Here is a 26,673-nt window from a genome sequence, read left to right on the forward strand (position 1 = left end):
GTTCTAGGCAGAAGGAGGGCATGGGAACAGGCCTGGAGTTAAGAGAAATCAGGGCACATACAAGAGATGGAGAGAAAATCTGTCTGACGAGGGGAGAGTGAAAATGGAGTGTGACATGGGACGGGGACACTGACTGAGATGCTCATTTGTGAAACACTTCCTTCTTGTTCTCCATCTCCCTCCTCTTCTTTCTAGGGAGGTGAGACAGACCTTAATTCTTCAAACAGCCCTAGGAGGAACATACTTTCATTACCCATGTTTTCTAGATGAAAAAAATGGAGATTCAGAGAAGTGAAGTGACCAGCCCCAGGCCACACAGCTAGTAATGACAGATCTGCCCCTCGCCACCCATATTCCTAAGCTCTCTTCTCTTCTGGCTTTCAGCCTTTGTTGAAAACAATGCTCTGAAAATAGGAAGAGAGTGGACACGAACGCATCAGCAGACTTTCTTTAAAAAAAAAAAAATCCTCACTATAGGTCTATGTGGCTGCAACCCATTTCACAGATGAAGAAACTAAGGCTTGGGGGCCAAGTGACTTCCAGGCTCACACAGTGGGCAAATTAGTGAAGGAGCCAGAGGGGTGGATGCTAGCGTGCCTGTCTTCCTGCCCAGGGCCCTGAAGGAGCTCACTCTGAGGGGCCATTAGCTTTGTGTGCCTTCCCCATGACGGGAGTGACTGGAAGTCCTGCCCTGGCCTGTGGCCTCAGGTTTCCCCATGTGAAGAAGCAGCCCAGAGAGACTGGTTTGGGTGAAGAGTGTAGGTGATGGTGGCAGCCGTGTTCCATTACGGAAGCGACAAATGCACTCACTGGCCAAGGACCCAGCAGCCCTGGGCTCTTGCCCGAGACCACCTTGTGACTTTGGGCCAGTCATTTCCTCTGAGTCTCAGGAGTGCCAACTGAAAATCAAGAGAATCAAATTTAATGGCTTTGAAGGGCCTCTCCTTAAGGTCGAGTTCAATTTCAGCGCTGTCAAGGTGGATTTAATGAGGCGGATGGAGGGGAGTGACAAGGGACCAGCAGAGGGCGCTCCCAGCAGCAGGGAAACAAGGCCTTGGTCCATGGAGCCTGGCAAAGGCCGCCCAATCTCCAGGTGTGTGGGGGGGTTCCCACCCTAGCCAGTTACTGACAGAGGCCACGTCCAGTTCTGGTGATTAGTATCTGCTGTGGGTGGCCCTATCTGTGTGGTGAGCCACCCCCCCCCCCCGCCCCCACCAAAATCAGTCGAAGATTTCAGAGTTCAAAGGTCATCTGGTTTAACCATGTTTTCCAGCACTCTGAAAAACACTCATTCTGTGCCCTCTCTCAACACCTCCCAAGCCCCAGCTACAGAGTTTAGCTGTAAACTAAAGGGGAAAACTGGCAATCAGCAGCGCGCAGGCACGATCGTACCTCTTGTGACGGTGTTCCGGCATCTCCATTCAGTTATATGCTCACGCCTACCTGTAACACCTTGGAATATACTTTTCCCTTCACTAGAAAAGCTCCCTTTCCCTTCCCTGCTTGGAAAGCTCTGTAAGCCCCTTCTAAGATCCTGTTCAAACGTCATCTCTTCAGCAGAACTGTCCCTGAGTCCCCTAGGAAGAACTGGGCACTCCGTCTTCGGTTCTCACGTCTCTGTTCAGAATTGATCTGTTGGTGCCCGCATCCCCAACCCACTTGGGGTATCTGTGCACAAACCTGTGCTTTACAACGGGTGCAGATTCCTCAGTATAACCCAACCAACTAGACACAGTTCTCGTCCTCCTCCTACACACGGAGAGACTGGGACTTGGAGAGACTGAGTCATTGCTCAAGGTCACACAGTTGGTAAGTGGCAGAACCAGGCTTCAAACTCACTTTGCCTCAACCCGAGGCCCAGGGTTTATTTAAACCACTAAGTGTAGGGCCTCGGACACGGACCTCCCTGTCTCCCGTGCCTGTACTCTATCTGACACCAGGCAGATATTCAAGATCTGTTTCTTGAAAAACTAAATTAAAAGCAGGTTAGACCCCGAGCATGAATAAATGGCTCACTAAAAAACACAAAGTACAGGGGCTCCTGGATGGCTCAGTCAGTTAACCGCCTGACTCTTGGTTTCAGCTCAGGTCATGATCTCACAGTTCATGAGTTGGAGCCCCGCATCAACAGCGTGGAGCCTGCTTGGGGTTCTCTCTCTCCCTTCCTGCCCCTCCCCTGCTAGTGCTCCGTCTCTCTCAAAATAAACACATAAACTTACAACACACACACACACACACAAATACAGGCGTTGGGATTGGACTGCCCAAGTATGAACTCCAGATCCCTCAGTAGCTGCCCAGTCTTGGGCAAGATCCTTGAATTTCCTATGCCCTCAGTCTTCTCACCTGTAAAATGGGAATAACCAGTGTACTTCAAAGGATTCTTAAGGAGATTAAGTGAATTTTGATCCTCCCAGAAGTTTTGATACAAGATACATGGAAAATGCTTAGAATGGGGCCCAGTAAACTCCCAAAACCGTTAGCTGCCACCATCTTGTACGTCAGGTGTTGCCTGTTTCTCGGTTAATATAGCCCTCTTTCCCCACATAGCTGAGGTCCACGGAGACTCTAGAATAAGTCTTGTGTTATGCTAATAAATTGGTTCTCAGGAAAGTAAATAAATAAATGAATTTTCAGAGCCCTGATGAGTGGCATTCGTCAATTTCCCTGGTGTAAATGATCCCACGGTGGCTGATTTCAAGCTATGAATGTGAGGGGTCACGCTGCCAGTCTTGGAGGAGGTCAGGAGTTTTACTCCAACTCTCTGTGCCTCAGTTTTCTCACCTTTGAAATAGCATTGCTAAAGCTCCTGGAAGAATGCCTGGCACACTGTATCCTCTGGAAGAGTTAGCAGATATAATGGTTGTTGGGAGCTGTTAACCACACTCACTGCTGCTTGTCTGGTTCTGACCCTGGCCCGGTCCCAGCACCTGGCCTCTCGCCTGATGCCCTGGCAGGCAGTCTCTGCCTTGGTCGCTTGCCTTCTAGGACTGGGGCCTTGTCCACTCTTACGACTCTCTCCCCAACCCACCTGGAACCAGCATTCTCACTTAGCCTGTGTCGGGTCACCACATCCACCCTGATCACAAATGGTTTGGGCTGCTGGTATCTAACCTACCTCTGGTTTCAACCCTAGGTGTCCCTGATGCCCGCCCACCCACCCCTGGCCTGGACTAGCTGTGCCTCTGCCTTGCTCTGGATCGTCCACGATGGTCCCGTGTGTTATCTGCTTTGTTCTTCATCACTTACAAAACCACTTCTCGGAGGGCCTGTATGCACTTCCAGAGAGGAGAGCCGGAGTTCAGAGTGAGGGAGGGTTGTCCCTCCCTTCCCCCGTCGCCCACCCACCCGCTGCAGCTAGTGAGGACTCCAGTTCCTGCCACACCCCACAGTGAGGGCCAGAGTCCCCCCACCTCTGCCTCTGATTTAACCCTACTGTGCTCAGGCCTGGCCCCAGCAGTGACAGCACAGGCTGGGAAGACCCTGGTACTTTAGGATTTGGTGAAAGATTCAGGAAAACAGAGTCAGATGCAGGGCCTGAGAGAGGTGAGGCAGAGGCGGCATCTGGAAACAGGTAGGTCTGAGGCTCGTTTGCCGGGAGAGACTACAGAGGGTATAATGGAATGGGAAAGAAAGAGACCAGATGGAACCAGGAGTCAAGGTTTAAATGCAAGCGGGTCTGACCTCCTGAATTCAGATGTAATAAACATCAGCCGCATACCTACTATGCGCCAAGTGCTTTCCAATGCTTTCTTTCATTGGACCCTCGCAGCCACCTGGTGAAAGAGGTATCGTTACCTCACTTCGTATAGGAGCTAATCGGCACCTGGAAGGGTTAGGGACCGGCACGGGCGCAGGTAAGTGTCACTCTAGTCCTGCTCAGATGGCCAACGGAGAAGACGGGACAGAGCCTGGTCCTGGGCCAAGGATAGTTAGTCCTCTCAGTGCCTCGTGCTACTGCACAGCTGGAGACCTGGGGCCCAGGACAGGTTGTCAACAAAGGTCCTCAGTTATGGGTAGAATCCCTTGAAACATGACAGCTGGCCATTCTGAGGTCACACACCTTAGAGCAATCATGGCACTCGGAAGAAGGATGGATTGAGAGGCAGAGAGACCCGGCTGAAAACGCTGTGCCCTTTGCCACCCTCTCCCCATGGGATCCCTGGCCAATGTCTGAACCTCTCTGAACCTCAGTTTCTTCCTCTGGGCCGCAGGAACAACAGAGCTGCCTGCTGCAGGGTGGTGGTAAAGTGCAAGTGACTGAAGTACAGAAAGTACCAGGCCACCCGAGGCAGACAGCCTCCTCGTTATCACAGCTGACCTGGCTCAAAGCTTCATTTCCTGGCTCCCTCTAAGTCAACTCCGCACAGGAGACGCTCCAGCTCTTTGTACCAGGCAGTGCCATCAGCTACAAAGGTCGGTTTCCTTTCTCCTCGGGCTCTGTCAGGTGTTTCTGGAGCTAATGAGAACAACGCAGGGCCTCCCCAGCAGAACAGACTCCTTTTCCCTCTGGAGAGCCCCGGGCTGTTTCCAGGTCCCCCTCGTCAGCCCCGGAAACCCTTGGGGCTGGAAGGCTGACTTCACAGGATTCCCCAAATCCTCCTTCACCAGGAAAACTGCCCCACCTCCCACGCTCACTCTTGATTCTCAGCCTTTGTCTCTCCTGTTCCTCCTTCCTGCATAGGCCTCCCTGCTCCTCCTGTCTGAGCTGTGGCCTCGGGCCCTTCCAAGGCCTGCTTCAGCACCATGCCTCCTTCAGGAAGCCTCTCCAGTGAGTCCAGGGCCCGCCGACCTCTCCTCTGGCTAAATTCTTCTCCCAGGATTTGATTTGTGACTCGGAATCTGGCAACAGCCTGCACCCCACCCTGGGCTGCTCCCTGGCTCTCCTGCCCTTAACTTGGGCTTCCGTGAGTTGCCCAGGCTAAGAAGGGGCAAAGGACAGGCTTCCTCCTATCTGGCCCACGACAGGGAGCCCAGAGCAGAGGAAGAGGGATGGGAGGCAGGGCAATGTGCATCCAGCATTTCCTTGTACACTCAGATTTGAAAGGAAGACAGGGACGGGGGACTAAGCGGGAGAAAAAAAGAAGGAAGTGAGTGAAAAGTGAAAGGAAAGGGAAGGGCAGCCATGTGAGACTCAGGACCAGGGTCACAAGAGGATGGATCTAGGCGGCTTTGGATCATGCTTTAAGGCTCTCGGTGAATTATCCCCTGATTATGTAACTCTTTGAAAACTGCTGGAACTTGACCTCCTCCAGGCAGCCTTCCCTGATTGACTCTGGTCTCTTCCCTGGCTCCCTGAGCTACACTGCTTTGAACCCACTGATGCCATTTCCCATGATGCTAGATCCTCTGCGGAAGGGCTGGAGGTTTCTGCCTCACTGGCGGTGAGTTTCACTCTACATTTCTAATCTATAATCAGAGATGTCTCACTGTGTCTCTTTTATCAGCTTCAGAGGGTGGCTGAGATTTGTTTTGCACAGTTGTTGTGAATCCAGTTTGCCTCCAACACAATCTTGAGACAAGGCCTGCTATGATCTTATACCCATTTCTTTACTCTCAGGTTCTGTTGGGTCTAAGACTCAGTCCCTGCCCTCAGCCAGCTGCCAGCCTAGAGCATCGAATCAGAAGTGTGCTAATGTCAGGAGCACCTGGGTGGCTCAGTCACTTAAGCGTCCAACTACGGCTCAGGTCATGATCTCACAGTTTGTGAGTTCAGGCCCCACGTCGGGCCCTGTGCCGACAGCTCGGAGCCTGGAGCCTGCTTTGGATTCTGTGTCTCCCTTGCTCTCTATCCCTTGCCTGCTCACACTCTGTCTCTTTCTCTCTCTCTCTCTCTCTCAAAAACAAACATTAAAAAAAAAATTCTTTTCAATGTGCTAAATGTCAACTGAGGCTGTCTTACAGGAGTGCCTAGGAGGGCACAATGGGAGGATCTGGGAAGCTGCACAGAAAGACGACGAGCAGCTTCAGGACAAGTGGGAGTTTGGCAAACAGCGGGGAAGGCATTCCAGGCAGAGAACACTGCTGGGGCAAAGACCAGGAGAGATGAAAAGAGCAGGGCGGCAGGAGAAAGAGGGCACCTTGGTGCAGCTGGAGAGTGGGCAGCAGAGGGGACTCACACGCCACGGCAGACGGCTGTGTGCGGCAGGCTAGGGCGTACGGACTTAAACCCGGAGGTCGCTTATTCTCAGTAGGATGAAGGCAGGTATCGCCACTGGAGCTGGCATTTAGAAATCCGTGTCAGTGATGCTGGGGGTGCAACACCATGGGTGGATCCCCCAAACTGCTGTATTCCACCAAAGACCACATCTATGTTACGATTCATATGAAGATCGAGAACAGACACAACCGTTCTGGTTGGCTCAATAGGCTGAGTGTCCAATTTCAGCTCAGGACATGATTTCACGGTTCGTGAGTTCAAGCCCCGCATCGGGCTCGCAGCTGTCAGTGCAGAGCCCGCTTCAGATCCTCTGTCTCCCTCTCTGCCCCTCCCCAGCTCTCTCTCTCTCTCAAAAATAAACAAACATTAAAAATGAAAACAAACAAAAAAAAAAGAACAGATAAAACATCCAGAATGACAAAACCAGGAACAACAGTTAACCTCCGAGGGCAGGTACTGACTGGAAGGGAGAAAGAGGGAACTTTCAGGGCTGCTGGAAATGTGCCACATCTTTTTTTTTTTTTTTTTTTTTTAATTTTTTTTTTTTTCAACGTTTATTTATTTTTGGGACAGAGAGAGACAGAGCATGAACGGGGGAGGGACAGAGAGAGAGGGAGACACAGAATCTGAAACAGGCTCCAGGCTCTGAGCCATCAGCCCAGAGCCTGACGCGGGGCTCGAACTCACGGACCGCGAGATCGTGACCTGGCTGAAGTCGGACGCTTAACCGACTGCGCCACCCAGGCGCCCCAAAATGTGCCACATCTTAATCCTGGTGATGGTTCCATAACTTCATTCAGTTGTCAAGACTCACTGAAGGCAACACTTAGGGTCTGTACGTCTCCCTGTTCATAAAATATATCTTTTAAAAAAAAAAAAAATTTTTTTTAACGTTTATTTATTTTTGAGACAGACAGAGAGACAGAACATGAACGGGGGAGGGGCAGAGAGAGAGGGAGACACAGAATTGGAAGCAGGCTCCAGGCTCTGAGCCATCAGCCCAGAGCCCGACGCGGGGCTCAAACTCACGGACCGCGAGATCATGACCTGAGCCGAAGTCGGACACTTAACCGACTGAGCCACCCAGGTGCCCCTCTTTTTTTTTTTTTTTTAAGTTATTCATTTATTCTGAGAAAGACAGTACACAGGAGGGAGAGAGAGAGAGGGAAAGAAAGGGAATCCCAGGCAGGCTCCGCACCGTCAGCGCAGAGCCCGATGTGGGGCTTGAACCCAAGAACCGTGAAATCATGACCTGAGCGGAAACCAAGAGTTGGTCGCTTAACCGACCAAGCCACCCAAGGTCCCCCCATAAAATATATCTCACAAATGCGTGTGAGCGCTCTTGGTTGTCACAACGACTGAGGGTGCCGCTGGCAACATTTAGAGGACGGGGCCAGGGATGCTTTCACAATGAAGAGCTCTCCCACTCAAAGGCCAAGAGGGGCCCTACTGGGAAGCATTGGTGCAGGCCACAGGCAGCACCAGGGGTTTACAGAGCAGAGAGAACTGCCCATTTCTGGGTTTGGGGAAGATGGGGCTTTGGCCATGATGGGAGCCCATGAGATCCAGGCATCTCAGGGCAGTGAAATGGCGGAGAATGACCTATGACCGGCACTGCCACTCTGGGGCTTTGTGTTTGGTCAACTTCAGCCTGCTGTCCTGAAGCTGCTCAGGCCCAGGAGGGGCCCTGCACGTCCCTCTGAGGCCCCCCAGAAGCGGCTGAAAGGAGGCTAGCCTGAGTGGTCAGAGACAGTTGATGTCAGAGGGAAAAGGAAATGCCCCCCGTCTGGCCTCCAGGCCTCATGATAAGCACCACGGATGATGAATGATCATCTTCCCCTGAAATGGAGTCTCAGGGAGGAGGGGTGCCCTGGGAGATCAGGTCACCGGCAGTGGGGCGGGACGCTGCTGCCACAAAAAACCATTTCCTGACATCATGGGCAAAAGAAGGACACAGCTGACTTACACTCAAATGCTTGCCTCACCCCTTCCCTCAGGAAGCCTTCTCTGATCTCCATGCTGGGCAGGTGTCTCTCCTGTGATCCCACAGCCACTGGCCCTACACGAGAGGACAGCGACTGCCTTGGTCTGAATTCTGGCTCTGCCACTGACTTGCTGTGTGTTCCTGGCAAGTTCCTTAAGCCTTTGGAGTCTGTAAGCCGAGGGAAATAAAGACCTTCTGTACTGAACTGTTATGAGGATTAGGTGAGATAATATAATGAGCACTCAGAAAAAGCCAGTGTTTATCATTATCATCATAGCACACAGCAGTATGGAGCACGATCACCGGGTTACTTCTCTGGCACACCTAAGAGCTGTAAGCTCCTTGTGGGCAGGGTCCTTGTGGCCGTGTGGATTCCCTGGCACAGTAAATACTTGCATGCATGAATGAACTGCATCCACTAAGACCTCTCCTGAGAGCTTTCTTTTCCACCCACGATGTCTCCACATCACAGTAATTCTTCAGAAATGGAGGCTGGATTCATTTGTACTCCATTCTTGCCTTCTTTCCTCTCTGCTATCTCTAAGGCCACGCAGAATCCATAAAAATCTACTTTTTAATTTATTTATTAAGAAACTTTTTTTAATGTTTACTTATTTTTAGAGAGACAGAGTGCAAGTAGGGGACGGGCGGAGAGAGACGGAGACACAGAATCCAAAGCAAGCTCCAGGCTCCCAGCTGTCAGCACAGAGCCCGACGCTGGGCTCAAACTCACGAACTGTGAGATCATGACCTGAGCCAAAATCAGATGCCTAACTGACTGAGCCACCCAGGCGCCCCAAGTGTTTATTTATTTATTTTTGAGAGAGAGAGAGAGAGGGAGAGAGAGAAAGAGATTGGGAGCAAGGGAGAGGCAGAGAGAAAGAGAGAGAGAATCCCAAGCAGGCTCCACGCTGTCAGCACAGAGCCAGATGCAGGGCTCTATCCCACAAACCATGAGATCCTGACCTGAGCCAAAATCAAGAGTCAGACACCCAACAACTGAGCCACCCAGGTGCCCCCAAAAATCTATTTTTTAAACGTTCATGGCTTCTTCCCAGACTCCAAACTCCTAAGACTTCAGTCAGTGACCTTTTTTATGGTGGGCCCACAAGAATCCTTTTTAATAAAAGCCCCCATGGCTTCTCAAGAAGTTAAACCTCCACTTCTAGGTCCATAGCCAAAAAACTGAAAGCAGGGGCTCAGGTGCGTGTTCATCAACAGTCATAGGAGCACTGTCCATGGTAACCGAAAGCTGGAGGCCACCTCAGTGCCCATCAACGGATGATGAATGGATACGCAAAATGTGGTATATATGTACAATGGAATATTACTCAGTCTTAACAGAGAAGGAAATTCTGACACATGCTACAACATGGAGGAATCTTGACAACATCACGCCAAGTGAAATAAGCCAGACACAAAAGGGCAAAATACTGTGTGATTCCACTTGTATGAGAGACCGAGAACAGGTGAATCCACAGAGAAAGAAAGTAGAGTACAGGTTACCAGAGGCTGGGAAGGAATGAGGAATTATTATTTCATGAACAGAGTTTCAGTTTTACAAGATGAAAAGAGTTCTATAGATGGATGGTGGTGATGGCTGTATAACACTGTGAATGCATGTAACCCCACTGAACCGTATGCTCACAAATGGTTAAAAGAGCCAACTTTATGGACTTCATAATTTTAAAAAAGCACCCCGAACTGAATCAACAAAATGCTGGAGGGATTCCGTCTCGAACCGGAGGGTGCTGGGTACCACTCTGCCATGCCCTCAATGCTCTACTGACTTTGGCCTCCTGACTCATGACCTCCCTATCCATCCTTTCCTTGGCTCTTGCTCTGGTGTCCCCTGTTCTCTTTCTGCCCCAGGACCCAGGGCCACATCATTGGTGTCCATGAAATCAACTCACATTTTCCCACAGTCACCCCTTCCCCTATCCTTGGGCCCCTCTTTAGACCCCGCCTTGGTCCCATCATCTACCCTCTTGAGGATGCTTAAAATGGATGCCTTGAGAATCAGAGACAGAGAAGTTGTGGTTGAGGATGTTCACTTCTATATCGACCGATGAGGAAATGGTTAAGCAAAATACAGTAAAGCCACTGAGGCTAAAAAGAAGATCATGATGGAACACAGAAGTTATGATACAATGTTAAGTGAAAACTGCAATGTACTACAATTAGATGTGGGCTGATTTCATCTATTAAAAAATACAGACCTTTAGAGAGAGGCAAACCAAGAAACAGACTCTTAACGATAGAGAACAAACTTGAGAGTTAATGGAGGGGCGGGGCGTGGGGTGTGGGTGAAACAGGTGAGGGGGGTTAAGGATTGCACTTGTCACGAGGAGCACCTGGCATTGTATGGACGTGCTGCATCACTATATGGTACACCTGAAACTCAAACTATGTTAACTAGCCGGAATTTAAGTTAAAAAAATATGTAAAACAAACTGCAGGAAGAAAAAAAAATACTGATCTTTAGAAGAAACAGAATGGGACATCTAAACCCATGGCTAACCTTACATTTGCTTTATAGTATGGTCATGTTATTTTTACAATACAATTCATTTTTTAAGGCCAGGCAACACCCTTAGGCAGATGATGAAACATACAATCTTTGGAACTGACACCCACATGAAATCCACAAATCCCCCTGAGTGGCTTCCAGAGAGTTCCAGGAGAGGGGAACGAACACTTCCACTCTTAAGACAGACATGTGGAAGCCTCTCTAATGAGTTCAACAACCACCTCGCCATGCAAAGGAAGGACAAATTTAGGGTCTTTATTTTTGCCATCACAGTGACAAGGAGATTTGGCCATGAACAGTTTATCCCCTACATTAGCCCAAAGTTAGAAATTCTCACCAAGATGCTTGCTCTTGAACAAATCTGCAAACTGAGGGCTTCTCACACTTGAATGACAGCACATTCAAATCATCTGAGTGTTATCATTTTGATCATACTGCAGCTTACTATCCCATAATATCTTTATTTAGGGGTTCGTATGGTTCCGAGGTATGAAGCTTCACACACAAATGGTCATTTGTAATATTCATTCATTCAACAACTATTTAGTAAGCCACTGCTGCGTGTCAGGCTCGGCCTGCTAGTCATCAAGAATACAAGAATAACAGGACTCTGGTTCTCTTGGGACTCATTAACACTGTGATTTCTTATTCCTCAGGCCTGTAAACATCTACAGGATCTGGCCCTGCCCCTCTCTCCTACCTCTTCCCTTACCAAACTTCCTCTCCACCTATCTCTTATAGCCCCTCAAAACACCAAGGTATTCTTACCCCAGGGCCTTTGCACTTGCAGTCTTCTCTTCTTAGAATGCTAGTCCCCCTGGTCTCCCCGCATCCTTTAGGTCTCTGGTCAACTATCACCTTCTCCAAGGCAATTCTATCTAAAGGCAAAAGTCTTCCTTCACTCTTCCTCCTCCCCACCCTGTTTTATTTTTCTCCAGAGCACTGCTCACCCCCTGAAATGTCATATCTTTACTTATGTTTCATTTTCTGTCTCCCTTGGTAGAGCTTGGGCAGGAAGTTCATCTTTTCCAGCAATGTATCCCCAGAGCCCAGAACAACCTGGCACATAACAGATGTTTATATGTATCTGGAGACTGAATGAATGAATGAACAAACTGGCTCTTGACAGTCTGGGGTGCTCAGTGAGCCAGCTTTGCAGGAGTCATTATGGTTCCCCGTCAGATCCATGGCCCCCACTCAGGCTTCCCCATTCCTCCTCCTGCTGGGCTCGTTCTGTGAATGACATTCCTACCCACTCAGGCTCAAAACCTTGCCACCACTTCTCATTCCTCCGTCCCTCCAGCACCCATAACTGCCAATTTTGGTGACCCTCTGGCCTCCTGCATCAACTCCTTTCTCTCTTCATTCTTACAACGCCCCCCCCCCCCCCCGCCCTTATCTCTCACCTAGACCACGGTCATTATTTCCTACTTGGGCTGCTTCCCAGCAAATCCTCTCCTCCAGTCTGTTCTCCACAGGGCAGCCAGGATGAGTTTCCTCATGGCCAGGCTTGATCACATCTCTCCCCTACCCAGAAACTACAGACCGGATGCCTGGGTGGCAAATGCAGCTCAGGTCATGATCTCACGGTTCGTGGGTTCGAGCCCAACATCGGGCTTTGCGCTGACAGCACAGAGCCTACTTCGGGTTCTCTGTCTCCCTCTCTCTCTCTGCCCCTGCCCTGCTTGCACTCTCTCAAAAATAAAAAAACATTTTAAAAAATTAAGAAAAAAAGAAACTAAAGACCAATCCCTTAGGTCAGCATTCAATCCTCCCAGAAACTGCCTCCACCTTCCTACCTAGCTTTCCGTCTCACAACCCCTCGGTTCTCCTTTTTGCTCCCGTTGGAACGAACTGCTTTTGGTTTCTACATGTGCCTTAGAAGCCCCACTGCCTGTTTCCTGCTCATGCTGCTTCCAATACTTGAAATACTTTCCCTTCTTTCTTCTAGTGTACTCATCATTTAGACCCAACTCAAACGCTACACAGCTTCTCCAAGAAGCGGTTCCCGATTTTCCGGAAGAATATAAAGTCCATCCTTCTCAACTCTTTCCCAAAGGTCATCTGTTTCTCTTTTGGGGCAGGTGTCAGAAAGCACCGGCAACATGAGATGTAGAAGAGAGTTCAGAACCCAGATTCAGATGATCTGAGCTGGACCCACAGCTCTCTGGGTCTGAGACTTACGAAGTATGCACCCTTAGATAAATTAAACTCTTGAGTCTTAACTTCCCCATTCGTGCAATGGGAACAATCACACTATGACTATCATGGGTGTGTTAGGAGAATTAAATGTAAGTGACAGCGTAAAAAAAGCTTTGGCACTAATAAATGACTAAATTCGGTCATGATCAGCAGCTAAACAACGGGTAAACAAAAGTGTGACTTGTCCCGGGGAGGTTTCATGGAGGTCTCTTGCTGGATGAGCCCTAAATCCAGGAATAGGTCAGTGGGGAAGGGATTTTCTGAGGCAGAGGGACTCTGAGGCCCTAAAATCCCATATCCTCAGGCAATCCGAAGAGGGAAGAAGCAGAGGGTATATCCACAAAGCTGGGGCCCTAATGGTATTAATAGCTACCGATTCTGGAGCTTTTCCTGTGCCCCAGGCACTGCGCTAAGTACCCTACATAAATTATCTCATCTCATTTTATTCCCTCACAGAGTAATAGAAGAGGAAAGTCAGGCCCACAGCAGTTATATAAATAAGTGCTCCCCTCCCCCACCCCACCCTTTCAACAGTTCAGACCTAAAAGATAGCCTGAAAATTTCCAAGCCAATGATCTTATTTTTCAGATGGGGAAACTGAGACCCTCAGAGAGGTGATGAGCATTTACCGAAACTGTCCAGCCAGTGAGGAAGAACCTGGGCCTGGAACCGAGATCTCCTCACTCCCAGGGTGGGAGTCACTGCTCGGCAAAAATCCAGGGGTACCACTCATTTTAGAGTATATGTCAATGGCGGCTCTGGAGGACAAAGCCATTTATGTGGACCACAATGTGGGTGGTGGTCCTTGGAGTTATGCCACCTAGTCATCCTGGTTCTGCTCCGTGCCAGGCTGCTCATCCCACTCAGGAAGGCAGCTCTTGAGACGAGAGCCTCAGGCCCCCAGAAGCCGAACACTGCCCTCCTTGCCAACCATCTCATTCAACGAAATCTCCTCAAAAGTGACTGACTTCATCCATTCACCATCCAGCTTGCACTCCTTCAACGTACCTCTCGGGGCACCCTGTCTGCGCCAGGCACCGGGCTCAGCTCTGGGGACACCCAGCTGCCCTTGAGGGGAGACTTGCCGTGAGTTACCACCTGAGCCTGGTGAGGCTGTAGCTCAAGCTTCCACCAAAGCTTTGTCAGCAACACCAAGGGCCATACTGAACAGACATGAAGGAGGAAGGAATGGCCCAACATCAAGGACTTGGGGACCTCTGCAAAGAGATGATGAAAAGGGCCCGGCTGGAGTAGAAGACCCAGGCCCTTAAGGAGGAGGAGAGAGTGACTGGGATGGCATAGAGTCAGGTCAAGGTGGGGGAAGGGGTGGACTCCTGAATGCCACGTCAACCGGTCCAACTGAGGACACAAGCTCAGTGACCCCTGGGAGAACCCAACACTATGGAATCTGATCTCTGGCCTGGAGCTGCTTCATTCTCCCAAATTAAATCCCAAACCTGGAGTGTTTGCTTGCATGAGAGAGCTCTCCTTGGGGGCTGAGGCAAACTAAAGGCCAACCCTCCCCCCCCCCACCCCCCCATCCCCGTCCCACCAGTAAGGATGGTAGCAAATGAATGGCACCTACCGCTCCAAGTAGAGACAGGGCTGCAATTACAAAGAAGCTCAGATGAATTTTGGGGTTCAGGGGCTTCAATGGGTATAGGATTGAATTATGTAGGAAGAAAATGAGTATGAAAGCCAGAGACCCTAGATTCGAATGCGGGCTTTGTCACTAACTCTCTGGTGACCTTGGTCAAGCCACCTCACTGGACCTCAGTTTCCCCATTTGTAAAGTGAGGGGATTAAATGAGTTCCAAAGGTTCATCTGATCCCGACCCTCTAAGCCAGTGATCCTTACTAAGGTAAGCCCCTCAGGGCTCTGATTCGGACAGTCTCGGGTTTTGCAGGAGCCTGGGCCTCATCTAGGAAAAAGGGGCATGCTGGGGGAGGGGAATGCGCTGGGCGCTTATTTTGGGGGTGGGTGGGGAGCGGGTTGTTTAAGCTACACGGTTGGTCCGGGGGAGGCGAAACGAAGGGAAGGCTGGGAGCCGCGTTTTACAGGCCAGCAGGCTAGCTGCGATCTCCAGCCTCCCTCCGGGGCTTCAGACCCTGGAGAGGCAATGCAGCCAAGAGCCGCGCACCAGCCTCGGTTGCCGAGGCTCGGACCCGGGACCACCGTCTCGATCCTTCCCGGGAGCCGTGCACGAGCTTCGTGGGGAGTGGCTGCTGCTCTCTCCCCGGTACCCAGCGGCGGGACCCCTCCCCGGCGCGGGGCCCCCTCCCCCAGTCCGGGGGCGCAGGGAGCCCCATGGGGGCGTGGCGGTGGCGGGCGCCGGCTTCTCAGCCCCGGGGGCTGGAGGAGGTCTCGGTCGTGGGGCCGCCCGGGAGGGACCCCACGCCCTCCACCTACCGGCTCCCCACACAAAGGCGCCCACGGAGGCGCCGCACTTACCGGCCAGAGCGGGCTCCGGGCGCCGGCGAGCGGGCGGGCGGGCAGGCTGGCGGGAGGATGTGCGCGCGCGAGTGTGCGTGTGTCTGCGTGTGTTCCTGTGTGTGTCTGCGCGAGTGTGTGTGTGTGTGTGTCTGTGTGTGTGTGTGTGACGGGGGCCGCGCCGAGCTCTGTGCGTCTGCGTGTGCGGGGGCGTCCGTCCGTCGGTCCGTCCGCCCGGCGCTCCGTCCCGCGCTCCGTGCGCGCTCCCTAGCCCGGCCGCCCCACCAAATGCGCTTGGGCTGCGGAGTCGCCGGCGCAGCCGCCGGGTCGGCTCGGCACCCCCCAGCCCCGGCTCCGCCCCGCCCCCGGGCGGCCTGGCGCCTCTCCCCGGGAATTGCGCAGGGCCCGCGGGGCTGGCGGGCGGGGCGCGGGTGCTCCGGCAGCGCCCAGGGCCCAAGCGGGGCGGGATCTCGGACCCCTAGTCCCCGACCCTGATCTCTGGAGCCCCCTCCCCCCCTACTCCGCTCGGAGTCCCCGCGCGCGCCGCCCCCGCGCGGAGGTTGCCTGGACAGGGAGGGCGGGGGAGCTGGAGAACCGCATGCATTTCATTCATGATTTTCTCTTCACGGGAGCCCCGGGCCCGGGCTTCGCCTATTCGGCGACCGCCAGAGGGACCCCAGCGGGGCCGTGCGCACCGAACCCAATGCGGGACGTACAGACAGATGGGGGTAGAGGAAAGCGAGACAAAGGGGTCAGTGCCGTGGGGGGTGGGGGGGGCGCTCCCCGATGTTGCCCGCACGATGCCAACACCTGCACAGAGTGGTTGCATACCCGGGCGCACACGGCGCCGGGTGCCCAGGACCTGCTTCAGGGCTCGGAGGAGGCACCTGCCTTCCCACTCTTCCCTCTTCAGTCTCTAGGGAGCAAGACCGTCCTCCACCAGGTCTCTCCCGCCTGACGCTCGCCGCTGGGCGCGCACCTGTCTTGGCTTTCTCAGGGGCACCATGGGCCGGGATGCGCAAGGAGCTGCCCACGCACCCCACAATCCTACATTCCTCAGGCTGGCACCCTGCTGGCCGGAGGTTCCAGATGTTCCACCCAGATGGGGGCTTTTTGAGGCGTCAGGCTGCACGCAGAGCGGGATCCTAAGCTCCATTTCTACATGGGGAAACCGAGGCGCACCACCACCCAGGTCTTACCCTGGTTCCAGCCACCATCCTCTTTCATCTGGATTTCTGCAATAGCCTCCTGACTGGTCTCCCTGCTTCCACCCTTGGCCCCCTGCAGTTGATTCTCTACACAGCAGTCAGAGCCATCCTTTTAAAACGTAAGTCTACTCCTTCACTGGAAATCCTACAGTGGCTCTTCATTTCATCCAGGCGAAAACTAAAGCCCCTATAACAGCCTGCAAGGCTTCTCAAGATCTGGCTCCCTTTGAGCTCTAACTTCACTTCCCACCATTCCAGTCACACCGGCTTTTCTAAATGCATCACCAACATGGCACCCACTCTGTGGCCTCTGGACATTTGAACGGCTATTTTCTCTGCCTGGAAACTTCCTCTAAGGTAGTCACATGGCTTGATCCTTTACCTCTTCAATGTGTCGCCTCAAAGAGGCCTTCTGTGACCATCCTATTTTAAATTGTAGGCCTACTCCCCCTATTTTCTCCATGGTAGTCATGACCTTTGTTGTGTGTTTCCTGTGGCTCCCTGGCCCTTCATTTCCAGCTCTCACCTCAGTCCTTTGGCGTTTCAGTCATCCAGGCTCACCCAAATTCTGTTCTCTAAACAAACTATATTTTTCCCATTTCTAACCTTTGTTCATGCTGTGCTTTCAGCCTGGAAAGCCATGCCCCTGTATTTTACCTAGTTTATAAGGTCCAGTTCAAATACCTCCTTCTCTATGGGGCCTTCACTCATATCCCCAGGGATACTCAGTACTCATTCCTGTCTGCTGTGACAGCAGTTCCTTGTCTTCCCCCCCCCCCCACCCCCCAAGCACACTAGAAACTCCTGGGAAAGGGCTGGGTCTCTTATCTCTCCCATCAGTACATATTTGTGTACAAAGGCATTGATTGGAAGGCCTGGATCTTGATTAGTCGTTTTCCCTAGGAGGGGCACAGAGGCAGGCTAGGTCTCCTTCTTATCCTTAAGTAGTTGCCTGTGGCGTGAGGGGAAGGGTCAAATGTCTGATAACCAGGCTGTGATGGTTGGTCTGTAAGGAAGCGCGGGTAGACATGTCAGTTGCTGCTCAAGGACTTGCTCTCCCTCCGAGAGCATCTTCTCTGTCCTTCAGCATAAGGCTGATTCTCCCTGATGGCGTCCATGGAACAATAGCAGTGACCGTAAACGAACACTTAGTATGCTCTAGGCACCATTTTGTGTATTTTCAGTGCGCTGCTCTATTTAATCTTCATGGTAACTTTGGGAGGCAGGCATTTTGATATCCCCATTTTCAGAAGAGGAACCAGAATGAATAAATGACTTAAGGTCCCACAGTTGATATGTGAGGGCGTGTGTATTTCAAATTCAGATCTAGCTAATTCCAAAGCCCTAGTTCATAGAGCAGGGGTGCCTTAACAGTGAAGGCCCTGGGGGCTGATGGAGGGGGTGGGGGAAGAAAAGGGCTCAGAGAGCCTCTGCAAGATCAGCCTGGCCCAGATTCTTTTTGAACCCAGCTCAGAAGTCACAGAAGCTTGGCACTCCAGCAGGGCCAGGACCTCACAGGTTTCTGTCAATGGTGCTTGGGATGTCCTGTGGTGGAGGCTAGTCGTTGCCCTTCAGAAAGACAACTCCAGAAGGCCAGTGCTGCTTCCCAGACATTTGCAGCTGGCTGCTCTAGGTTCCGAGACCAGCCCTAGCTTCAGATGTGATTAATAATGTTCATCTCGGGGCACCTGGGTGGCTCAGTCGGTTGAGCGTCCGACTTCGGCTCAGGTCATTATCTCACGGTTCGTGAGTTTGAGCCCTGCGTCGGGCTCTGTGCTGATGGCTCGGGGCCTGGAGCCTGTTTCAGATTCTGTGTCCGCCCCCCCCCCCCCCCCCCCCCGCTCCTCCCCTGCTCACACTCTGTCTCTCTCTCAAAAATAAATGAAGATTAAAAAAAAAAGAAAACAATGTTCATCTCAAAGGGTTGCTGTGAGGAACTGTGATGATATATATGATAATATACTTGCATGATATATACCTATATGAATATACCTACGAATTAGTAGAGGCTCAAAAAATGATCTGTTTCTTTTGTCCTTGTAGGGCATTTCTATCACATAGGGATAGAGCTAAACTAGTCTTCTTACCTTGTTTCTGTCTTGTGCATTCTCTTCCTGTTGTAGAGTTTCAGACTCCCACTGTCCAGCGAGGGGTACCCTAGGGTGCAGTTAAGGAAGGAAAGTCTAACTTTTATTAAAGGCTTTAAAAACAAGATATTCCATGTTATGTCCCTGTGTTCACCCTTTTCATCAGCATGAGTACATTAGGAGGGAGGCACTGTTATTACCAACAGGGAAACAGACCCAGAGAGGTCCAGGGGCTTCCCCATGGCCTCAGTACTCCCTAATTAATGGCCGGAGTGAGATTCTGGCCGATATCTGACTCTGTGCCCTGAGCAGCACCTGTCTGTGTCTTAATCCTATCGGCGTGGAGAGTGAGACCACCTATTTCCTTTCTCTTCTCTGATGGAGAAGAAGGAGAATTCTGTGAGTCCCACGGCAATGAAGTCGATGGGGCATTGGGAGGATTTAGGCTTATTGGGTCATTTTGTGTGACTCATTTACCCTCTCTGGAGGAAGGGAGGAAGAAAGGTTTGCGAAAGAGGAGGGGAAGGAGGAAAGAAAGATGGTCTGAGTAACCAGAGAGTGTCTTCCTGGTGGTTTTTGATGGGCTCTTAGAGATTAGAGTCAATATTTCTTGCTTTTGGTCTCACTTGGAATTCACTCTACTGATAATGAAATGTTTTGCTTCAGTGAAAATGTTCCCCTATCCAGATTTTATTTATTTACTTACTTATTTATAACCCACCCCAATCCACAAAGGATTTGAGGTAGCTTACCACAGGAGCAGAAACCATAAAACAATGTTACAATATCAATAAGGACGGAGAATCAGGACCAAGGAAAATGTAAATAAACTTTGAGAGAGAAGACCAAGCCTTGGTAATTACAGCTGATTCTTATCGAGCTCTTCCTGAGTGCAAAGGAATTTGTGTACATTATTTTATTTAATCCTTAAAAGAGCCCTGTCAGCTCAGTGTTACTATTATCTTCATTTTGAGGCATAGGAGACTGAGGGCGAGGGAGATCAGCTATGAAGCTCCAAGCTACATAGCTAGTGAGCAATAGAACCAATATTTGAATCTAGCTGGATTTTGGAACTCATGCCCTTCACCCCTGTCCTGCCCTGCCTCTCCAAGGGGCAAAAGACCACCAATGTGCAGACCATAGGGGCTTCTAGAGTACTGGGATGGAGCCTCAAAGCCTGTTCTGATCTTCTTGGATGTCAAAAAGAGAGGGAAATAGTTAGCACATGGAACTAATGCCCTCCCAGCCTTCAAGTCTTAGCTCAGGCGTACCTCCTTGATGAGGTTCACCCTGACCACTCTCCTTAATAGCGGAGCCTGATTCTTCCTCCCGCTTCAGCTGCCCCCATACCCCTTTACCTTTTCCTTCAAGGATGGCACATTTTACCTTCTAACATACTGGGTAATCTGTAAACTGAAGCGTATGTTTGATATGCCATAAGGTATTCTTTAATATACTCTTTATTGATACTGTATTTAAGAATTTTATTTATTTTAATTTTAAATTAGACAGATTAACTGTTTATATACTCACTGTTTCATCGTCCGTCTTCTTCCACTAGAATACAAGGTCCACATGGGCAGACACTGTTGACTGTTTGGAACACTTGATAGATTCCCAAGGATCACAGACAATGCCTGCTATATAGATAGATTTTTGTTGAATGCTTGAATGATTATTTCAGAGAGGAAAAAAGAGACCAAGATGTCTAAAGTGGCAAAGTAGGTCACTTTTTTTTTTTCTAGCTCATATTTTCTTTCCTTCCTTCCTCCTTTCTTTTCTTCTTTATTTTTCTCCTGTTCGTTTCCATACAGAATTCAAGGTAACTCTAGCACTAAGCTCTCAGAACAAGTCTTCAGGAAGCTTTTCCTGATGGTAGACTCTTACGGACCCCATGGCCAATGACCTTAGTGTCATTGTTAAGCAAATGCACACATGAGATTCATGGAGCTGATTTTGATGAGGTCTCTTGACAAAAGCTGGGCATCATCCCACATCTAAATTGGTAAAGGTAATTCATTTAGGGGTCTGGGAATAGTTTCCAAGTAGCATTCCCAAGGACTTGGGGTTTGGAGCAGATGCTGTGGGGATGGAGATGATGGGCAAATTAAAAGTGGAGCATTTGTGTGAAATAATTGACTTAAAAGGAGAGGACATCTTTGTGTTCCTAAGAGCTCACCTCCGGAGTCATATTTCCTGGCTGCAAGCCTGAAGAGTGAAAAGCCAAGGACGTTAACAAGGTTTGTCAGAGGAGAAGCTGAGCCGAGACCAATTGCTGGGGTGGATGCGGGTTGGGGTGTGATGTGATCTTGCTGTAGGAGCTGGCCTCAGATCCGGGCCGAGCCTCTGGGAGCCGCAGACACCAGCCTGTCAGCTCAAGGTGAAGGCCAAGGACACCCGGCTGCCAATCCCAGGAAGAAACATCAGAAACACTTGTGTCAGGAGGAGTGGGAGTCAGAACTTTGTCTCTCTCTGGGATCCTACGAAGCAGATTCATTCGCCAAATGTTTTACAGAGGGCCTCCTCTGAGCTGGCCACTATTCTAGAGGCTGCGTCCCTGTTAGAAAACAAGACAGTTAGCTTCCCTGCTCCCATGGAATGTACGTTCTAGTGGCAGCACACTGCCTATGGACCGGGTTGAAATAACAAATAAAAGGATGATTTCGGATAGTGGTAAGAGCAATGAAGGAAAAGAAAAAGAGACGAGGTGATGGAGAGTGAAGGCAGGGGGAGGGCCACTTCTGACTGGGTGTTCAGGGAAGGCTGCTCAGAAGAGATCACATTTGGGCAGAGACCTGAGTCACAAGAAGGAGCTGACCATGCAGAGTAGGGGAAGAGCTTTCCAGGCAGAACTTTCTCTTGTAGGCACAGCAGGGAGGCCAGCGAGAGATGATGTGATAGAGGAGGCTGGGGGAATTTGGGTTTCATTCTAATGTGCTGGGAGCTACAGGAGGCTTCTGCTTGGGGAGAGTGATGGGACTTGACTTGAACGTGGCATCCTAGAGAGCAGCAGCAGCAGCAGCAGCAGCAGAGAAGCACTGAGAATTCCGGCCCTCTGCTCTCATCCCCAGAGGATGTCAAGTCCAGTGGTTCCCAGGCTGGCTGCATCTCAGAATCATTTGGGAGATCTATTTAAAAAATATAGATTCTTGGGTGCCCCACCCCCCACCCCTAAAGTCTGACTCAGTAGGAAAGGGTGACATTTGATCTTAAGAAAGTTCCCCAGATGGTTCTGCTGACTGGCTGGTAATAGTCAGCCAGTTAAGACCCCCCCCCCCCCCCCCCCCGCCACCTTAGGAAGAGTATACTGAGTGTAAGGAGAAATTCCTTGTCTGAGGTCACACAGGGTGTTAATGGCTGATCTGTCTCCTGACCCCAGAGCAGTGATGGCTAGGGTTTTCTGGCAACAAGCCACAGAAGTGACTATTGGCTAACACAGGCACAGGGGAGTTTATTGGAAGACCGTGGTGGAGCTTGTGGATGGAAGAGAAGGCTGAAGGACCATGCTTGGAAAGGTGGGAGTCAGGTTTGTAGGTTTGTAGGGTTGGAACATCTCCACCGTCACATCCAGATGTCACCATGGAGATGCACTTGACTTGGTGTTCTTTCCTTCCTGCCACTCAAGACTCAAAGTCCTGGGAAAGCGAGAATCTGATTGGCTGGGTTCTGGTTGTAGACTTACCCCACCGGCTAGAGGAGGGCGCACCTTGACTGACAGTCCTCTCCAGACTTCACCCAAGAGGAAACTAGGCATCTGTTACCAAAAGAGCAGCCAAAAAAGGTCCATTACATCTGGCACCTCAGAGGATAGTATAGATTATTCCTCAGTATCATCATTTCATAGTAACACTTAGTCATTTATAGTGTGCCAGGTACTATTCAAAGCATGTTACATACATTAGCGAATTTCACTCATACTTTAAGGCTATCAGGCGGGAACTGAGGTAGGTAGTGAGCTAGGAAAGTGAAACACAGAAGAAGGCATGTAGCAAGAAACGTCTACATTCTGCTTTTGTAGGTTCCAAAGGTCATTTACACCTGTTGTCTAATTTGCTCCTGATAATCACCTGTAAGTAAGATCAGGCATTTTTACAGGTAAGGAAAGTGAGGGGGCATATGCTCTGGAGTTACACAGTAGGTGGAGGAGTCCTTGGATTCATATATTCACTCGCTCATTCACCATCTATTCCTTCATTCATCCCTCCGTTTACTCATTCATCCATCCATTGGCTCCTTTCATCAAGCAGCAAGCGGCTCTCAGGGGTCAGGACTGTGCTAGGTTCTGGGAACTCCTTGGTTGACAAGCCTCAGTTTTGTTTTGTTTTGTTTTGTTTTCTCTCCAGGAGTTCACCAATTCCAGGGCAGAGCATTTGGGGCAGTGGCCAGAGGAGTCTAGAGCATGAGCAAGCCCAGAAAAAACAAAACAAAACAAACAAAAAAGAAAAACGAAGCGCCTCGTGTTAAGGAGTTTGGATTTTTGTCTTGAGGGCAACGACAGAAGGATTTTAAGCTGGGAACTTGTGTCGTATGAGGACAACTCTGACTGCCAGTATGAAGAATGGACTGGAGAGATAAGAATGGCAGAAGGGAGAAAATTTTAGGGTGATTCAGGTGAAAAAGCATGGCTGCCTGGATTAGGAGGTTGGCACTGGAGATGGAAGGAAGTGAACAGAGTTGACAGATAAAAAAGTGGAATTGACAGGGCTTGCTGGTTGGCTGACGGTGGAGGGTGAGGGAAGGTTTTAGGATGAGGGCAGGGTTTCTGACTTGGGCAACAAGGTGAGGTGCGGCACTCTACATTGTAGGTAAAGGCTAGCTGAGGAGCCATTTGGGGGTGGGACATGAGAGCTCAGTTTTAGACGTGTGGTGTTTGAAGTTCCAGTATGACAGGGACAGGGAGGGATAGCGACGTGTGTGGACCTTTTGCCTCCAGGCCCTGTGATCTACCCAGAATGCCTTGCTAAGTGAGAGCCTCCGTCTGTAAAGACCACTCAGAAACCCAGAGACTGCCAGATAAACTTGGAAATCCCCTACTTCATCCCCTTCACATTTCAGATGAGAAAACAGAGGCCAGAGAAAAACTATTCCTGGAAGTGGTTGGCTGAGCTAAACCCAGAGCACGGGGCTTCCCAGAAGCCCCCTTCCCTGCCATCCCATAGTACTCCAGTCCAGAGGGCACACACCAAACACTTGTGGCTCAATCCAGACTCCAGAAGGGCTCTGTTTGGACTGCAACTAAATCAAACTACTTGTCATCATTAAAAAAAAAATAATAAAAAAAATAAAAAGATTAAGACATTTCCAGTACAAATCTATATTTTAAAAAAATACCAGAAGATCTGGCAACTTCAGGCTTCTGTGCCTACATGACCGTGACCAGTGGCTCTGGAGAGCAGCCGCTCCCCTGAAGGGGGGCGTGTCCAGTCTGCTGCAGTCCCCAGTCTTCTCCCCATTACTCAGAGCGTGTGCTATTTGCCACTTGTCCACAGACTTCATCTGTAATTTTCTTAAGGAGGAAAGTGATGTGTTTTTTGTGACATGACCAAAATGTCTCTTGTCTGTCCCCAGCTGGCTTCATTTCCCTGGCCTCTGAAAGCGTTTGAGTTACGACCCTACCCCTTCCCCTCTGTGAATCACACATCCCTCTTTTGTAAAGTGAGGCCCTTGAATATGACGATTCCAAGGCCCTCCACGTCGGCACTTTGGAAATGCGTTCTGCTATTGACAATGCATAATTGTTCTGCAGGTGGTTTTTGAGGGATTGCTCACCCTTGACTCTTTGGTCCTTGAATTATGATTTATCTAAGCCCTCGGAAGAAAAATGCCTTTTGTTTTGGGAGTTTATCCTTCATTTTTTGATTTTGAATAAAAAAAAAAAATGAGTACTTCAAACAATGCAGCATAGCTTTTGTTGCTAGGAAGACAGCAGCACCAGAGGCTGCCTGGAGACAGGGCCAGCAGAAAACTCTGGTCTCCCTTCCCTGCCCTGCCCTCCTCTCCCCTCCCCTATTCTCCCCTTCCCTTTTCTCCCCTCCCCTTCTCTCTCCCATTCCCTCTCCTTCCTTCCCTTCCTATCTCTCCCCTCCCCTTCCCTTCCCCTCTCCTCCTCTCCCTGCTCCTCCCGTCCCCCTCCCTTACCCTCCCCTTCTCTCCCCTCCCCACCCCTTCTTTCCCTTCCTTTCCTTTCCCTTCCCATCATTCCTCCCTCCCTGTCTTCTCTCTCTGTCTCTCTCTCTCTCTCTGTCTCTCTCTCTCTCTCTCTCTGGAGCAAAGATGTCAAAATCAATAATCTCTTCTGAAAAGATCAGTCTTATCACCAATAGAGTTTAGGTTTTCCTGAATCATAAAGGTTATTGCTAAAGAACCACCCCTCCCCAGCCAAACTATTAAATACTCAGTGAAATGAACTCTTGAGTTTTAATTCTGGCTCTGCCATTAGACAGTCGTTTCACCTTGGGTAAGAAATTTATTTTTCTCTGGGCTTCAGTTCCCCCACCTATAAAATGGAAGGTTGGAGGAAATGCTTGAACGCTCTTGCTTTTCCTTATAGCGCTAACATTATAGGAGACCGCCAGAGATTTAGAGAATAAGGCAGCACCAGCAGGTCTCTGTGACTCTCCTTCAAGGTCAGCAAGACCCTGATACCTCTTCACTTTGAAGCCATAATACTCAGCAGTAGGTCTTTGACTTGTTCCTCTCTGACTCTCTGGGCATTTAATCGGTGGTAAAGGAAGGATTTCTATCCACCCTCCTCGTAGATGTAATGTGCCCCTGAGATCTGTCTTGCTAGGTAATCTTACTTGTAGCATCGTTCCTTTGTTGTAGGACCTAAATATCTGTGATTATTTAATTCCTCAAGTCCGGTGTCACCCTAAGACTCTGCAGGTCCCCAGCCAGAGTTGACGGAGATGATTTAAGCAACAAGTGCGCCCCCTGGTGACCTATGTAAAAATTGCAGAAAGGCTCATGCGTTCAACAAATACTGAATTTAGAATCTTGCCTCTGCCTAACCCTCAAGGTAAGATTTTTAAAAAGGGCGTAAGTGGGGGCGCCTGGGTGGCGCAGTCGGTTAAGCGTCCGACTTCAGCCAGGTCACGATCTCGCGGTCCGTGAGTTCCAGCCCCGCGTCAGGCTCTGGGCTGATGGCTCGCAGCCTGGAGCCTGTTTCCGATTCTGTGTCTCCCTCTTTCTCTCTGCCCCTCCCCCGTTCATGCTCTGTCTCTCTCTGTCCCAAAAATAAATAAAAAACGTTGAAAAAAATAAAAAATAAAAAAAAAATAAAAAGGGCGTAAGTGTCCTGTAAAGTAATATCCGGCCTAAAAATAGAATAGTGACTGTTTCTGAAGGTTGTATGTCCACTCCCAGAGACAACTTTTGCCCATTTGACGTATCCACCAGTTGGGGTGGCCGATGTGTTGAGATCCACTCTGCTATCCTCCAGTTACGCCTGTTTCTCAGTGTAACGGTGGGATTGGTTATTCTAGGACATAATCTCTCTCCGTTGTTGCAGGTGTAGAAACACATGTGGCAGGAGTCCTTCTGCTTTTTTTTTTTTTAATTTTTTTTGTGTTTATTTATTTTTGAGAGAGAGAGAGAGAGAGAGAGAGAGAGAAAGCGACAGAACATGAGCAGGGGAGGGGCAGAGAAAGAGAGACAAAGAATCCAAAGCAGGATCCAGGCTCCAAGCTGTCAGCACAGAGCATGACACGGGACTCGAACCCATGAATAGTGAGCTCATGACCTGAGTGGAAGTCGGACGCTTAACCGACTGAGCCACCCAGTTGCCCCGCAAGAGTCCTTCTTAGGACTGCTAGAAAAAGGTAGGGATAAGATTCACTTATTCAAATGATCAAATACTTATTGTGTACCTACTATGTTCCAGAAACTTCCTAAGTGACAGGTGTACAAGTTGCAAACAAAACAAAGTCCTTCTTTTATGAGCTTACATTTTATTGGGTAAGGGGTGGGGAGAAAACAAGCCCCAATACTCTTATCTAATCAGAGATTCTCTGAGATTCACCAATTCCAAGTCATGGTAATCCGGTTTGGCAAAAATTTCTAACAGTGATTT

General features: G+C 50.0%; 1 protein-coding gene and 1 long non-coding RNA gene across 4 annotated transcripts in view; one reads left to right on the top strand and one right to left on the bottom strand.

The window, feature by feature from the left end:
* PTPN5 (protein tyrosine phosphatase non-receptor type 5) overlaps positions 1 to 16,524 on the bottom strand; it is a 56,376-nt gene extending 39,852 nt beyond the window's left edge. The window contains exon 1 of one of the 3 annotated variants that reach the window (XM_058688431.1): positions 16,507 to 16,524. The gene's annotated coding sequence lies outside the window, so the exon portion shown is untranslated. Of the gene's footprint in view, positions 1 to 15,328; positions 15,658 to 16,506 lie in introns of those variants that run through there. The other 2 variants (XM_058688432.1, XM_058688433.1) reach the window with 2 other exon arrangements.
* LOC131487584 (uncharacterized) lies at positions 16,086 to 23,865 on the top strand. Its single transcript, XR_009249832.1, has 4 exons — positions 16,086 to 16,634; positions 20,417 to 20,613; positions 22,621 to 22,697; positions 22,946 to 23,865. It is a non-coding gene; the product is annotated as an uncharacterized LOC131487584 (long non-coding RNA).
* Positions 23,866 to 26,673: the final 2,808 nt, after the last annotated feature.

Source organism: Neofelis nebulosa, chromosome 10 (assembly GCF_028018385.1).
Source record: "Neofelis nebulosa isolate mNeoNeb1 chromosome 10, mNeoNeb1.pri, whole genome shotgun sequence".
Lineage (NCBI taxonomy): Eukaryota > Metazoa > Chordata > Mammalia > Carnivora > Felidae > Neofelis > Neofelis nebulosa.